At 36.4% G+C, this 16,698-nt stretch overlaps 1 protein-coding gene across 17 annotated transcripts in view; it reads left to right on the forward strand.

Moving 5' to 3' along the window:
• The window catches only part of LOC126767909 (TLD domain-containing protein 2), a 313,504-nt gene that overhangs the window by 173,033 nt on the left and 123,773 nt on the right, over positions 1-16,698 (forward strand). The window contains exon 1 of one of the 17 annotated variants that reach the window (XM_050485645.1): positions 7,137-7,266. The exons of 12 other annotated variants lie outside the window; for them this stretch is intronic. The gene's annotated coding sequence lies outside the window, so the exon portion shown is untranslated. Of the gene's footprint in view, positions 1-7,136; positions 7,267-16,698 lie in introns of those variants that run through there. 4 more of the 17 variants (XM_050485646.1, XM_050485656.1, XM_050485657.1 and 1 more) reach the window with 4 other exon arrangements.

Below are 16,698 nucleotides of genomic sequence, written 5' to 3' on the forward strand. Positions count from 1 at the left end.
AAAATCGACCCACTCTAATGTATTTCCGTACATACATACATATGTGTCTATATATACGTGATAGCCACATAATTATTAACTCGGATGTTGTGTTTTTCGATTTTTTACAGCTGTGAGCTTAAAGCCTGCCTTATTTTTCCTCCTCAAACCATCAATCATTTCTCGGTTGTGGTAAATCTTTAGACACTTGCAAAATTAGCTAAACCTAACGACTTATTGCAATAAATGTACAATTTTAAATTCTATTTGTGGTGTTATAAAGAAGGAAGAAAGGAGAATACATATATACAGGTCTTCCTACGAACTATTGCAAAGAACGCTTAGTTTGCGATTACATGGGGCAACTTTAGTTGCTAATTCTCGGGCGATTCTCTTTTGCTGTCGCCCATGTGTTGCGCAACTCTGCTCGAGTTTTTTTCTCATTCTCTTTCACTTTACTTTAACCCATTGTCTACTCTTTACTTTAACCCATTGTCTCTTCTTTTTCCTTATAGGTATTTGGGCCACTCTATCACATATATTAATCTGTCTGTCAATTAAGAAATACATTTTATTTATTAAAACAAACATATATCACCCTTTTTACTATCGTCTGAATCAATTTGTATGGCTTCCTCTATACATTTCACAATATCTTTAATTAATTCGATTTTTTCGTCATACTCCATTTTTTAAAATATTTATATTATATTATGTATATTTGTATACATATTTGCAAATTACTTACCAAAAGATGAAATTAAATTTTTTAAATATATTCAAAATATTAATTTCAAAAAAATATACGCAAATGCAACTATGTACTACGAAAGAAAGAACACGAATGCCGAAAAACGTCGCAGCGAACTGTTACGAATAAGAACACAAAGCGAGTTGCTGAACACTGGAAACTCGGCGCGATTCTCTCTCTTCGTCGCCCCCTCGACTATAAACTAAGAGTTGCCGCAACAAAAGTTGCCGTGTGTGATAAGGCTCTTAGCAAATAAATATAGGGTGCGCCATCGTTTATGTCAGTATGGGTAATCTTATTCTTCTTCTTCTTTACTGGTGAGTTAACAACAGCGCGCTAGTTGTTTCTCCTTTTTGCTATGTGGCACCAATTGGATATTCCAAGCGTAGCCAGGTCCTTCTCCACCTGGTCCTTCCAATGGAGTAGAGGGCTTCCTCTGCTTCCCCCGACGGGTAATGGGTCGAATACTTTCCAATCTGGAGTTTTTCGTCCATTCGGACGACAAGACTTTTTAATGCGCTGAACCATGTCAATCACGTACAGCTCATCGTTCTATCGAATGCGATATTCGCCATGGCCAAAACGCAATTGACCACAAATTTCCGCGAAACCTTTCTCTCAAAAACTCGTAACGTGGACTCATCAGATGTTTTGTCATCGAGCATGCGTCTGCCTTATATAGAAGGACAGGAATAGTGATTAACTTATAGAGTTTGTGTTTTGTTTGTCGAGAGAGGACTTTACTTCTCACTTGCCTACTTAGTCCGAAGTAGCACCTGTTGGAAGAGTTACTCTGCGTTGGATTTCGAGGCTCACATTATTGTTGATGTTGATACTGGTTCCAAGATAGATCGACTTTCGAAGTTATGACTGTCAACACAGACGTGCGAGCCTAGTCGCGTGTGTGACGACTGTTTGTTTGATGACAGAAGAAATTTCGTCTTGCTGTCGTTCACTACCAGACCCATTTGCTTTGCTTCTTTTTCCAACCTGGAGAAAGCAGAACTAACGGCGCGGTTGTTGAGGCCAATGACATCGATGTCATCGACGTACGCCAACAGTTGTATGCTCTTAAAGAAGATCGTACCTGCTCTATTTAGTTCTGCAGCTCGAATAATTTTCTCCGAAAGCAGATTCACCGCCGTATTTGCTATTTCTTTAAATTAGAATTTATTTAGACTACTCTTGGAATAAATGTTAATCAAGTGACATGTTTTGTTAGTCATAAACAAGAAAAACGTTAACTTCGGCTGCACCGAAGCTAATATACCCTTCACAGGTGCATTTCTTTTAGTAACTATGTGTTCAGTTTGTATAGAAGCTATATGCTATAGTAAGCCGATCTGAACAATTTTTTCGGAGATTATGTTATTTCCTTAAGCAGTAATCCATGTCAAATGCAAAAGTTTTCCATACCAGCACTAGATTCCGATCGTTCAGTTTATATGTCAGCTATATGTTATAGTGGTCCGATATCGGTCGTTCCGACAAATGAGCAGCTACTTGAAGAGAAAATGACGTTAGCAAAATTTCAAAACGATATCTTAAAAACTAAGGGACTAGTTCGTATATATACAGACGGACATGGCTAAATCGACTCAGCTCAACATACTGATCATTTTAATATATATTTTATAGGATCTCCGACACTTAATTCTGGGTGTTACAAACTTATACCCTGTTCAGGGTGTACAAATTTAACTTTTTTTGGGTAAGTTCTACATTATTCGGACAACAGTTGTACACCCCAGAGCAGAACTTGATCCTTCCATTGGATGGCTGAGCGCCGTTGCCCCCGTTTTCCTTCCACTAGTGTCTAGTCAAAGGAGCTTTTCGCTGTAGCTTGATTCTTTGCTGTTCTAATAATAATATGTGACCTGGTCTACGAAAAGGGGGCTAACGGAAAAGCTGTTAAAAATAATCGTCAGTTTTTCGTTATCTCATTAATTGTTCTCCTTTTTTTTGACACCTAAGCCCCCTTTTCGTAGACCAGGTCACATATCATGAAAACTCTTCATTATCTTCTTTTTATTTTATCAGATTCCTACAGATTCCGCATCTATAAATAAAGTCTGCATACACAGGAAAAACATTCTATTACTTTCGACCTTAACATACGAAGTGTCTTTTCGCCATCAGCAAATCAGTTATCCTCTGCACTACATTCCAACAACAGCACAATCAGACCTATACCTGACTTGGGTTGGACTGGGTATAGATGAATCCACAATATCGGTCCATCTGGAGTCCTAATCTAGTCTAACGCCAATACCCCCTCGTTTTTATTCGTTGGAAAGATCGCCTCAGTGGAAATATTTTCCAAGCTGACTTTGCACATTTTTGTCAAACTCACTCTTTCTCTCTCAAACTATTCGCTTTGGCTAGTTTAAAAGATTATTTGCGATTAAAGTGTATCTTTAACCTTCTTCAAGTACCTATAATTACAGCTATACGATTACAGACACTTTTCATTAAACGCTTGCGGCAATAATAATTTATGCCGTTCAACTAAAGTGTTTGCTTAATACTCTTTAGCATTTAATTGAAGCGCTAATTTGTCACAGTTTTAATGACTTCATTAAAGGCCTGCTAATAAAAGTGTTAAATTTTTACTTTTCCCTTTGTCAATAGCCATAAATCACTCGACAATAATGAACGCACGCATACAAACACACATGCAAGTACATATTTATCCGACATTTATATATTGTTTTCGGTGTTTTCATTTAATCATTCCAACATTGAACTGTCATTATATTTAACACTAACTATTTGCATACAATTATCGCATTGGCTTGAAGGCAACACGTACGCGATGTTGTATGCATATGTATGTATGTATGTGTATGTGTGTATATTGTAGCAAACTTTTTGCCAGCTGAGATTCTGTGGCGCTACGCAGCTGCACACAGTTGATTGCATTTCTTATGCAAATATTGCCACGCGGCGCGCAACTACATACATACACACATACATATCTATATAGTACATAAATATATTCACACATACATACACACTTCATATTCAAAACAGTTTTATCACTTCGCTCTCAGCAAAAAACGAAGTGGACAAGCGAGGCTTGCGATAAATGCATTTTCCCCTTGAATGCAATGAAAAAAGATTTAAATTAAATAATATTTATTATATAAAAAATGTAATTTTCCTTTTTTGTTTGCAATCGCGTTTTTATTGGCGTCCTGTGTGTCGTCCGCATGAAATATAAATTATATTTTCTGCATTTTTCTGTTTATTTTGCGCCTTGCGCTTTCGCAATGATTGAATTGAAGTGTTTGTATGTATGTATGTGAACGCGTTTACACAAAATATATATACAAACTGATTTTTGCTTCATGTATATTTTGATTCAACATCCCCCAGAGACCGGAAGTGCGCTTTGATGTGCGTGGTTATGCGCTTTTGACTATCAACGACGCCGTGTGGATGGAAATTTTCCAGAACTCGGCGCGGCTGATGCGAATAAAAAGAGAAGAGTGAAGAGAATGAAAACTAATAAGCTAAACGAATATATTTTTCAAAGAAAACTACGGGATTGGTTGTACGATAATTATCCAACCAAGTTTCGCTAGCTTCTTATAGTAGATTAGCTAGTCAAAAAGGCATTTTCCGACTCGATCTCTCTTAAGTTTATATGTAGTGTCAAAAAGCGAATCTTTTTTCTACATCCCATAATTCTCAACACTCTTTAGTTTGATATTTACGCTTCGAAGTTAATAAAAAAAGCATTAGAATATACAACAAGCAAAAACACAAACCTTTTACTTAGGTGAAATCGCGATAGTCTTCCAATACTTGATATCTGTGTCCTCGTTTGTATTAGCCGTGTTCGATTCGTTATTTCTCTACTCACTAACTTTAAGTAGCACCTCACTTGTCAACATTTTTCCATGTGAAAGTGAACAACAAATCAATATAAACGATCTCATCTCCTGCATCTTCCTTAATAAGTATGTAAAATGGTTTTCCAACAAATTTCTATTTTCAAATTTAAAACAAGTTGTTGTCTTTGCGATTGCCTTAAATGAAAATAAAATTGAAAAAATAAAATAAAAAGTGAAGACTTACCGAGTCCTCACATTGTAATCGTTTTATCACATTCGCCTTTCGAAATGAGGTGTCCTCTCAATTTCCATTTACGTTGGATTCGCAATAGAAACGACGTTCAGTTTGATTAAATGAAAGAAAACGTATACTAGATAAAAGGGGGCGTTTCCAACAAATGTGCTGCAGAGGTTCCATACTTTTTTAAAGAAATGTCACACACACTTTAAATTTATTTATTATCATTCGAAAGAACATCCTTTGACTTTTATTATTTGAAGATTATCTCTATCAAATCTTGACCGCGGTTACATCTCAGATAGTCCATTCGTTAAGTCCGATTTTTGATTACTCCTTCGAGCATTTCGACAGGTAACTGGCGAATAACACGCGTGATGTCTTGCTCCAAGGTCTGAATCGAAGCAGAATTGTCCGCATTGACTTTAGACTTTACAAGTCCCCACAGGAAAAAGTCTAACGGTATGATATTACATGATCTTGGTGGCCAACCGATCGGCCCGAAACGTGAAATTATTTGCTCTCCGAGGGTTTCTCTCAATAAATCCACTGATTGATGCGATGTGTGGGAAGTTGTGCCGTCTAGTTAAAACCAATTGTCGCCAAGATCGCGAGCTTCATTCTCAGGCAAATAGTCGGTTATCATGGTGTGGTAACGACCGCCATTGACGTTACGTCCTCACCGGCATCACACTTTTTGAAGAAATATGAACCGATGATTCCACTGGCCCACAAACCACACCATAAATCTGTTTTTTCTAGATGAAATTGCAGCTCTTGAATCTCTTCAAGTTGTTTTTGTCCTAAATGCGGCAATTTTGCTTGTTTACATACTTACTCAATGAGCCGGAACAAACTTTGGCTCGAAAGCGTGGGATATTCTTGTAATTTTTCAAGAGCCCATAGAGCAAAGTGATGTCGCTTGGGGAGTTCGAACGGCTTCAGCTCTTGCACAAGCTGTATTTTTTACGCTTTCAATTTAAGATCTCTAAAATGCTCTATATCCATTCGATACGTCAGTCCCAGTTGCTGCGAACTGCGTCGAATAGACTCTAAACGGTCTCCGTGTACCCTCTCAGCTACGTCTGCTATATTTTCTTTACTCATGGTCTACTGATAACCGTGTTTCCGATAAATGTGCAGCTTCTTGGTGAGAAAATATATATAATTTCTGATCGATATCTCAAAAACTGAGACACCAACTTGCTTATATGTATATGGACGGACATAGCTAAATCGACTCAACTCGTCACAAAGATTATTTTTACGCGGCAAGCTCAATAACCCAGTCCAGGATATAAATATTGGTTTGTGATGTAATTTATTTCTCAGTACTTTTCTAGCGTACTCACCTGTCAAATTTTCAGTTCTAGAGTCATTGTGTTCTAACCAGTTAACAAACTATGAGCCGTTTAATACAAAAGTGGTTGCCACAGTTCATGGAATTAATTTTTTTTAAATTAATTCTAATAAATCTCAAGAGGATACCTGGCTCAGGCCAGTACCACTTACGGTACAAATCATATTTTCTATATGTATACGTACATACTTATATATTTACATTATTGCATTGTATGTTTGTAGGTATGTAATCTGCTGATTGCACGACCAGTGTGACCATACCGGCACAAAACATTTTCTACCCATTTGCCCAGCGGGCAAAAAAGTATAAATAATACTTACAGAAACTTTAGATATACATATATGTATATATGATATATATGTATATATATCTCGTACGCATATGTATGTATGTATATACATTTGTATGTATGTATGCTTTCTACTCAGCGAAAGAACGAAAATATGCCGGTTAAATGGATCGCTGCAGGGAATTTTGTGCTCCGCTTTGCGTTCTCATGCAACACTTTAAATCGCGCACACAATCAGCTGACTTCCTCACTATCTACAAAAACACAAACAAGCATGTTCACAAATGTGTGACGAACTACACACAAGTGATAAAATTATTGTATAAATAAAGAAACACGATCCACAAATAAATTGTATAAAATATATCCATATGCATATGAGCGTATGTAGATATGTAAAGGCAGAGAGGTAAAGTGACATTAATAAAGCTGAATGAGGAAAACATGCAAACCAGAAATACACGAACCGCGACGATTGCTACAACAAAGATAGAACTCGTCGACCCACTGAGCGCTGGAGCTCAGCTGAAGTATCCACAAACGTATGTACATGCATACATGTGTGTATGTGTGTGAATGGTGTACTTGCAGGCGGCCTCCTCGACGGCTTTGAAGAACAGCGCGGTAATTTAGTTTGTCTGTCGCGCAGTTGAAGAGTAAACGGATACAAGGTGCCGCAAATAACGTCAAATCGCCAGAAAGTGCCGCAAAGAAATTTAATAATAAAACGAAAAGTGTTTACGAAAGTTCTCATATTTATATTTTGCTATTATCAAAGTGTTTGACTTTGAGCACAAGTTACAAAAAGTAAATAAATAAATGAATGCTGTATCTTAGCGTCTACCGGAACGTGGCAGTGAAGTTGTGCAGGGCGTGTGTTGAAGGCCAAAAGCAAAGAGAAGCAATTGATAAGATACATATGTACATACATATACATCTGTATGTACATATGTACATAAGCAAATGTACTGAAATGCTTTAGAAATATGAATTTTAAAATAAATTGCTATGCCAAAGGCAGATGGCAAAGTTATGCAAGAAAAAGTGGCAAAAACGCTCCACATAAAATTTAATTTTTGAAAACCGAAAAGTGAAAAAGTTACAGGAAGTGTAACAAACAAATTTATATTTTTTAGCAAACCCATCACAATGTCCTACAAAATACGGCACTTTTTTTATCAAAACAAGCAAGTCCGATTCACTTCAAGTTTCCAGCACTCATTACACATCTGTGGGTTCAGCAATACGAAAAAGTCAAAATAAGCAAAATTTTATTAAAAGGTGGCTTGGAAAATGTTCTTCTCTGCAATTCGTTGACTAACAACTCTTTGGCGACTTCTATTTTGAAGTTTGTTTTTTCAAAGAAAGCAGATATTTCATTATAAAATACAAGGTCTTTCGCAAAAGAAACAGAACTTTTAAATATAGCTGTTTCTGGTGGCGCCACCTATTGGTGGGTATATGAAATAAAAAGTTTGATCTCTTGTTGACATTTCGTAAAAATTTTAAGACAATTGGATAACTACAATCGATGTTATCGATCAAAAAGTGACAGCAGCTTTTGGTCATCGGTCGTAAAATGCAAAGAACAAATAATGGGTTGTCAAAAAAGTCTTGCGGCATTTTTATTGATTTTTTTTTTCATTGAAATTGAATGAATTTTTGATGACTCATGCCCAGCTCTTGACCGATGCTACGGCTGCTACTATGCCGGTCTCTTTCGACCAGTTCAGCGATTTTATCGCAATTTTCGACGACAGGCCTTCCGGAGCGTGGCGCATCTTCGACCACCTCTACACCAGAACGAAAACGTTGAAACCATCGTTGTGCAGTGGAAATGGAAACTGTCCATAAACTGCACAAATTTTATTGGCGGCTTGAGATGCATTTTTGCCTTTATCGCGGTAGTACTGTAAAATATGACGTATTTTCTCTTTATTTTTCTCCATGTTTGCGACGCTATAATTCACGAACGACTTAAAAAAAACGACAATCAATCAAACATGTGTTAGCGCGTGAAATGAGCTTTCCAAATAAAACTAGAACTACGCGCTTTTAACGAAAATACCGCAAGACTTTTTTGAGAACCTATTATTAAATTTTGTTTTAAACTTGGGAAAACGTTTACTGAAACACTTCAAATGATGAAGAAAGTTTATGATGATCAGTGCCTATCCCGTGGTAATGTGCATGAGTGGTTTAAGCGGTTCCAGGAAGGTCGTGAGGATCTCTGTGACGATCAGTCGGTCGGTCGGTCGTCTTCAGAAATCAAAAATAAAGACAATGCTGATTTGTTTTTACGATTCCGAGGGTATTGTACACCGAGAGTTCGTCCCACCTGGCCAAACGATTAATGCTGTGTTTTACCTTGGTGTTATGAAGCGTCTTTTGTCACGCATTCGTCGTGCTCGACCACAATACCGTAAGGCAGGGTCCTGGCGCCTGTTGCACGATAATGCGCCGTGTCATCGGTCGACGCTTGTCACTGATTTTTTGACAAAAAACTCCATATTAACCATTAATCACTCACCCTACTCACCTGATCTGGCACCCTGTGATTTTTAACTATTTGGAAAACTTCATTTGCCCATGAAAGGACACTGGTTTCAGGACATTTCAGCTATCCAAAAGGCGACGACCGATATTCTCAAGAGCATTCCGAAAAATGACCTTAAACACTCATTTGAAATGCTAATTGACCGGGCTAAACGCTGTATCGAAGCACAAGGAAACTACTTTGAATAAAAAAATATAACTTTTGAAAAATATTAATTTTTTGTTGTTTTTTTAACAGTCCTGTTTCTTTTGCGACAGACCTTGTACATGACAAAGCATTTTTGTAATTGAAAACGTCAAACAAATGTTTAGACTAGACTTAGACTGATATCTTCACAGAGATTGACCAAAGTTAAAATTAAAAAATGTAAAAAAAAAAATTCCGTCTCACCCTTGTGCCTTAATAATTTTTAGTACTTTCCCCGCAAACAAACTGAATTGCATTGCAAATGAACAACATTATACGCTATCATACCGTTATATTTGCTTTTTTCCGCCTAAAAATAGCAATAATTAGTAGACAACAAAAACAACTGTCTTCATAATTTTCAACGCTCGTCAGCTTCCTTTGTTTGCCGAGCCTGATAAAACAACAGAGTGAAAACAAACGCTTATCTCGTTGCTGTGCAAACAAAATGTGCGCAGAATTTCTATTCTGCCACATTTTTCGACCAACAATTTTAACTACCTTTCGCAAATATTATGATAAATTCGAAAATATGGAAAAACAAGCATGAAAGCAAGCACATAATGCAGACTTTTGTCTTTTGTTTAAATATAAAAAAAAATAAATTTAAGTATATACTATACATACTACCAAGAGCGAAAAGTAGAAAGACTTTGTTCATAATTTTAAAATTCTTAATTTATTCTTCAAAATCTGTGACGTCCCCCTCAAAGTAATCCCCAATCATCGAAATAGTTGTTAAACTCTATTTGCCTTGAACACGCTTAGCGATTCACGTTTAATGTCGTCAATTGACTCATAATGGTTTTCCCGGAGTGATCGTTTGTGTTTGCTGAATAGCCAAAAGTCACATGGAAATAAATCAGGCGAATATAATGGTTGCGGCACGATATTGACTGAAAATTTGGCGAAAAACCCACGAAGAATCAATGCTATGCATCGGTGCATTATCGTGGTGCAAAAATCAAGAGTTGTAGACCCATAATTTCGGCTTTTTTTTACGAATAGCACGCAATGACGCGTAACACTCACATAGTATTCTTTGTTGACAGTTTGGCTGTTCGGAAGGAATGCGGAGTGCACCAGTCCTCGATAATCGAAGAAAACTGTCAACATAATCTTGATTTTTGACCTGCCTTGACGTGGTTTCATCGGCTTCGGCACACCTTTGCCACGATATTCGGCCGATGGATCGTCTGTTCGAGCCATAAGCATAGATTCAAAACTCATCGCCAGTAATAATACGTTCCATGACACTCTGGTAGTCTTTATTTCTTTGAAGTGTTGATCATCAGTTGATGTTGTTGGTTGTTCTGAACGCGGTTCGTCGTCAACGCGTTCTCGACACTCTTTGAATAATTTGTACCAAGAACCAGAAAATTGATTCTGCACACAAAGTTTCATGGAACTTCTTTGTTGAATAATTTCACTCATCGTAAAAATTGTCGAATACATTTTATGTACTTCAGAAAGACGACGTTATTTATGAAATTTCGCACAGACGTCACTGACAGTCATACCAAGCTGGAAACAAAATATTTCGACGAATGGGTTTTCGCGCAAAATTTAAATTAAAAAGTACGATTTTTTGCCCACAATAGTATAAAACACTGGCCGTTATCTAAATTTTAATCTAATTTCTACACCCAGAAAGAATTGAAACGCCAATCTTTATGTTCATTGGGTTATCGCCAGCTCAGTTTACCACGTGTGGAATGCATTCCACGAAATTCCACTTTCAATTATTTTGCTTATTACTTGTATTTGGTAAGCACATTGTTGGCATTCTCGCTCTCTTTAGATTTCGACCACTGCCAGTCAATATTTGATTACTAAAGGTGTGACGTAAGTTTATTTGTACTCACACCACATACACCACGCTGTTTTTTTGGATAACGTTTGTATACCTTCGAAAAAAAAACAGTTAAATAGTTCAACCTTTTGTGTTTGACCCGATACTTTTTTTAATTTCTGAAATGTAAATCGTTGCTCAGTAGAAGTAGTAGCAGCATCTCTAAAGCTTCTTTACTATAATAGATTTGTAGAACTCATTCTATTTTCTAACAGACCAGGCCACCTTGATCAAATTTCGATAGCTCGTGTTTGCAGTAAATTAGAATTAAATGTGCAATGATAAATGAAAAAACAGAGACTTAACCTTGTCTGCTGAAAAATCCAATAAGCCAGAACCCTACTTCTATATTCCGAAATTAAACACACCTTTAAAAATGTTGGTAAAATGGCAGTCTCATTGGAGAACTTCGCTTCCTCTGCAACTCTACAACCTTCGCCTTGACACACTTTTTGTGACGCCTTGATTTGTGTTTGTTCTAGCATTCACTCTTCAGTTAGCTCTTATCTAAATTTCTTTGTTTACCATATTTAGTGTAGTTAAAGAATGGTTTTTGGTAAAATGAAAGATTACTGGGCTGTATTTCGTATAAGTATTTCCTTAAGTAAATTAATAATACATACATACATACACATATACACGAAAAAAGTTGTGTATGAAAACTTTTAATTTGAAACTATTTAATTTGAACTCAGTATAGCCAAGGCAATCAAGTCAAAAGATTGTGCGAACAGCGAGAGAGAAAGTAAGAGTAACACTAAACTTGTGGAACACTGCCAATTTAAGTAGGCAGTGTGTGCTCTTAAAACCAGGAATGGCATCTTATTTCAATTCAGGACTTTCGAAATGATATTCAATAAAAAATTTTGCTCCGATCTCTATAATTCTATCGTTTCGATGTAATTTACAAACTCAACTTTTGAGCCCATAACGTTAATTTCGCATGATATTCTACAAAAGTTAAATAATACCGCTGATACTTAATGAAAGATATTAGAATATACACTTAGATAGGAGTGCCGAAGGAGTATCTCTGCAACTGAGTCGGGTCATCCAATCCTCATCGAAGTAATTTAAATAAGAGCTCAGGGCTCAGTCGTTTAGTTGTATGTTTGTATGTCATGCGTTCTAAACCTCTTACAGCCCTAAAAAGTTCTTAGCGACTCTGTTGAGTAGCAGATAATAGCACTATTTTAAAATTTTTAGATCTTTATGAACATATAATTTATCGTGTAATGAGAAAAGAACGCTTCAAAAGTGATTTTAATGTTAAGCTGTCGATGAGATTGGATCCAAGGCAGCGATTAAGATCAGATTACTCGTAATGCTCCAATTCTTTATTATCTTGAAATGATCTATATAGCGACCAGGGGGTTATTACGTTTGCTAAGCGAACTAGTATACTACTTACTTAGTTACAGGGATATTCATTCTCCTACGTAGTGACCCAATATGTGATTATCTTCTCTGCGGACAACTGTCTTGTTCGTCGTTATTCTACAAGTCAAGTCAGTCCTTTCAATTATGGAAGCTCATTTGGTATTTTTCTGTCTGAAAGTCAGATTTTATTTAAAAAAAGGCCTCTAATTGAGCAAAAATAAGAGTTTTAATTCATTAAAAAGACAGTATGACCGAATGACTGAACAGTGAATGAAGCAATTGCAGCGAAACTTAATAAATAATGCAAATATGAACTAACCGCGCTCACTACAAAAAGCACATCCAGCGGATGTTAACAAATGAACAGATAAGCAATAACAACAGCAAAAGCAACGAACAGCTGCACAAATTGCTGTTAATAGCACAGTCGCACAATATAATACAAGCGCACTCCAAATACATACATACATACATGCCGAAACGCGCAACCCAAACTGACAGCACAAACCGCCCCACTCAAGGCGCCGCGCCGCGTCGCGCCGAAACTCATGCCGCGTAGCTACTGTGCAAAAAGAACAGCTACGCGCGAACACAAAATTGGGTGACCACGCGTCAATTGATTGAATTAAGTGAGTGTGTATGTTTTTGGATGTGCTACTGATTGGGGCATTGCGCTGATGCACAGATGTGCCATCATATCATCACTTACTGTCGTCAACTTGTGCAAACATTTAGCGCGCGCATAGGTGACTCGAGTTGACTGGGCGCGCAGACGAAGTAGGAGGCGACGCGCGTTCGCTGGGCGTTAGTAGACACGCTAAGCGAAGTAGAAGGCAACATGCGGTGCCGCTATTATTAACGCTTGCAGCTTCACTGATGGCGCACCTGCTCAAGTTGTAGTCGACGCGCAGCGTTGATAGATTGCGCGATGCGTGGTCGCGCACGTAGAGCCAAGCGCTTGCAAATTATGAGCTGTATTACATTGATTTTTTTTACAGCAACTCAATTGATTACGCTGCGCGCGCCCGTCTATCACCCGTTCGGGATGTTATTAGCTCATGTTTGCTCCAGCGCGCTCAGCGCCATAGACAGTGCGCGCGATTCAAGCGCTCTTGGTGTCATAAAGCTTGTCGCAATGAAAATTAATTTATGATTGGTGATACTCCGTTGCTGATGCTTTGTTTTTCTTAAAGCAGTGGTTTTATTGGTATAGGTGAGGTGTTGCTGTTCATATGTATGACATGCATATGTAGTTATGTATTCAGTTAGTGTTTCTTTTAAATTTTTAACGCCTTTAGTCACTTTATTTCGTTATGATTCTGTTTCTGGTTATTTTTCCCGAATTCTAATATAAATAATGGCTGAGATGTTTCTGTCTTTCACAAAGCGTGAATGACTCTATTGTGCATACTCACAATCAGAAATATCATTAGCATCGTAAAGCCAGAAAACGTTAATATATGCATATACATATATATTTTTTCCTTAGTTGCCGTCATATATTTCAAACATGTGTACTCACCGTATTTATGGCTTTCATTAGTTACTCAAGTGTTTTCGATTTTATTACCATTGCGCTTTAATATATACAAATTATTTCAAGAGAGGTTGAAATTCGCTTCTTCTTTTCCAAACCTCGCATTCCATCAACTTGGTTAATCCCACAATCTAATCGCAATCGCCAATTGAGATAATCTCGGATTATAATAGATTGTTTTGCTTATAAGATTGAGTGTATGTCGGATAATCTTGAGTGTTCATAAATTTAAAAACTCTAACTGTCAACACAATACAATGTTCAAGTGCGGGAACTTTGTGACTAAGAGAATTTATATTCTTAACTCGTTTCAAGGGGTCAAAAATCGTATCAATGTCAGCAGACTGAGTTTATTATTACAACACAACCTTGAGGAAAAGCGAACACAATGCATAGTGTGAAAACCTTGTAATCATTAGAAATAACTTTATTAACAAAACAAGTGATGATGACTTCTAGAAAAATTTTTTGGAAATATATTTTTAGACACATAAATTATGTTCCTCAAACTTCTCTATTACAGTGTACTTGTTAGCAAAGAAGGCTGAAAATATTGAATTTCACAAGCTTTAAGCTTTCACGAGCTTTTCCAGAAGATATGCTTTTAAAAATAGAAACCAGAAAACATACAAGAAATCGGCATCGAAATCCATACACATGTAGTATGTACAAATAATATTACTTGGTGTGAGAATTTCAGCGCTCGTTTTCAAGGTCAAGGCATGAAAGCCCGAAGTGGACAATATTCGTGGGACTCATATTAGAATAACGGTGGTTTTATCCGCTGGATTACCTACAGATTGTTTTTGCAGACTATTACTAATATTTCGTGAAGAAATTCGAAAATTTTGTCTGAAATTAATATTATATTTGAAAAAAAAAAGATATTACGCAGTCTCCTTTTGCCAAAAATAGCAAAATCAAGAAAGGCCCTCACGTAGACATTGTTAAATTGAATAAAAATGACTTTGCACCTACCTTAAGTTGAAATTTTGTAAGTAAAGCCAAAATTTTGATTTAAAACACTGGTTCCACAAGTTCAATAACCAAAATACTTACTACGCAACTTTCGAGAAGCCAAATTTTGAATGACAACACATAAATTAAGTTATTTACTACCAGATTTTATTTATCAGAGATTTATTAGGAGCATATTTGTTTAATAAACCGAAATTAAGTCAATGGAGACAGCGTTACCAAATCATTTCGAAAGCATCATGTGAAATTTTTAACTACCACAGAAGCATAGCTTTATTTATTTATTTAAAAAATTATCGTTGACCACTTAATTTACAACAAACACAAGCACATGCATACATATATTGAAGTGAGCAGCATCAATAATGGCTTGAGTAAACAATGATAAATAATGAAGGGAAAAACTCGCGCCATTTCACAGCTAAATTAAGTGATCTGGCAGCTTGTCATGCGATTGCTATTGCTCTGCAATTATTCAAACAATAAAGTGCGGTGCATTGTTCCTCAAATAAGTGCGAAGTCTATGTAAATCTGTGTTATTTACGCTGAGTTGAGTACGTGCCACCAGTGGTGAATGAAGACATTATTTTGTTAATACTCTGTATAAATATTTAAGTTTATTATTTGAGGCTCACAGCTGTCACAATAGGTTTCCAAAGGCACAACTTTCATTTGACGACGCAAAATAGACACATTCAGATCTAAAACCTGGACAAATTAAAGATTCATAGAAACAAACAATATTGTAAAATAAATTGGAAAAAAATTTTTCTGCCTTTTTTTTTAATTACAATTTTGAAATAAAAATATATTTCGCTTGGTCTGAGATTGTCAGCCAGAGTATACTAAACTTATGTATAAACATACATACATATTTACATTATCAAAATTTCCTAAACCGTTTATTTAACATTCCGTCTATTCAAATCTGTTGACTTCCAGAATTTCATTAAAATACTTTTCACTGTTTATACAAGTGCTTTCGGCAAAAGTTATCTCGGGAAGTCGTGCTGTCGAGCTCAAGGCTACTGATAACACAGCCACCGTATGCCGTTATCGCTATGAGAATTTGCCACTGACAAAATGCCTAAAAAACACCGTATACAAGTATTGCAGCTTCCCAACGGTACTTGGCACATGATCGGCGAAGTTGACGTCAGCAAAGTTCGGTTTTTTTTTCTTTATGCTCGTGCTGGTGTCAGCAGTCATACATTTGAAAACAAACAAATACGCAAAGTAGTTAAGGTGCCGTTAGACTGTACTTACGCAAGTGATTGCGTTAACAATTAACCATTAGACACGTAATTTCGGTAGCAACTTCGGTAGCTACAATGTTCGAAATTCTTGTAACTTCTCGAAAAGTACTTTTATTCTGCAAGTCTATGCACAGTCGAAACTTTACGAAAAATTCTTTCGCCTTTCAAAACTGTATACGACTGCAAGACTTTTTTATTTAAAACTAATTTTGAAATTTCTGCAAAATTTTGAATATTTTGACACGGAAAAAAGTTATGACAAAGTTGCTTTCATTTTCTGAGTATCTCGAAAAGCAAATTGACCCTTCTCAATGATTTTTTACAGCAAATAAGTACTTTATTTTTATTCCAAGAAAATCAAATTCGACGAAGTTCTGTGCTACTTTCAGAATATAATGTATTTTGAAACTGTATTCATTTCAGAAAATTGTCATTACTTTAAAAATAGGAGAGCTCTTCATTATAACCACTATTTATTTGGTTAAAGAGAAAG

Source organism: Bactrocera neohumeralis, chromosome 2 (genome assembly GCF_024586455.1).
Source record: "Bactrocera neohumeralis isolate Rockhampton chromosome 2, APGP_CSIRO_Bneo_wtdbg2-racon-allhic-juicebox.fasta_v2, whole genome shotgun sequence".
Taxonomy (NCBI): domain Eukaryota; kingdom Metazoa; phylum Arthropoda; class Insecta; order Diptera; family Tephritidae; genus Bactrocera; species Bactrocera neohumeralis.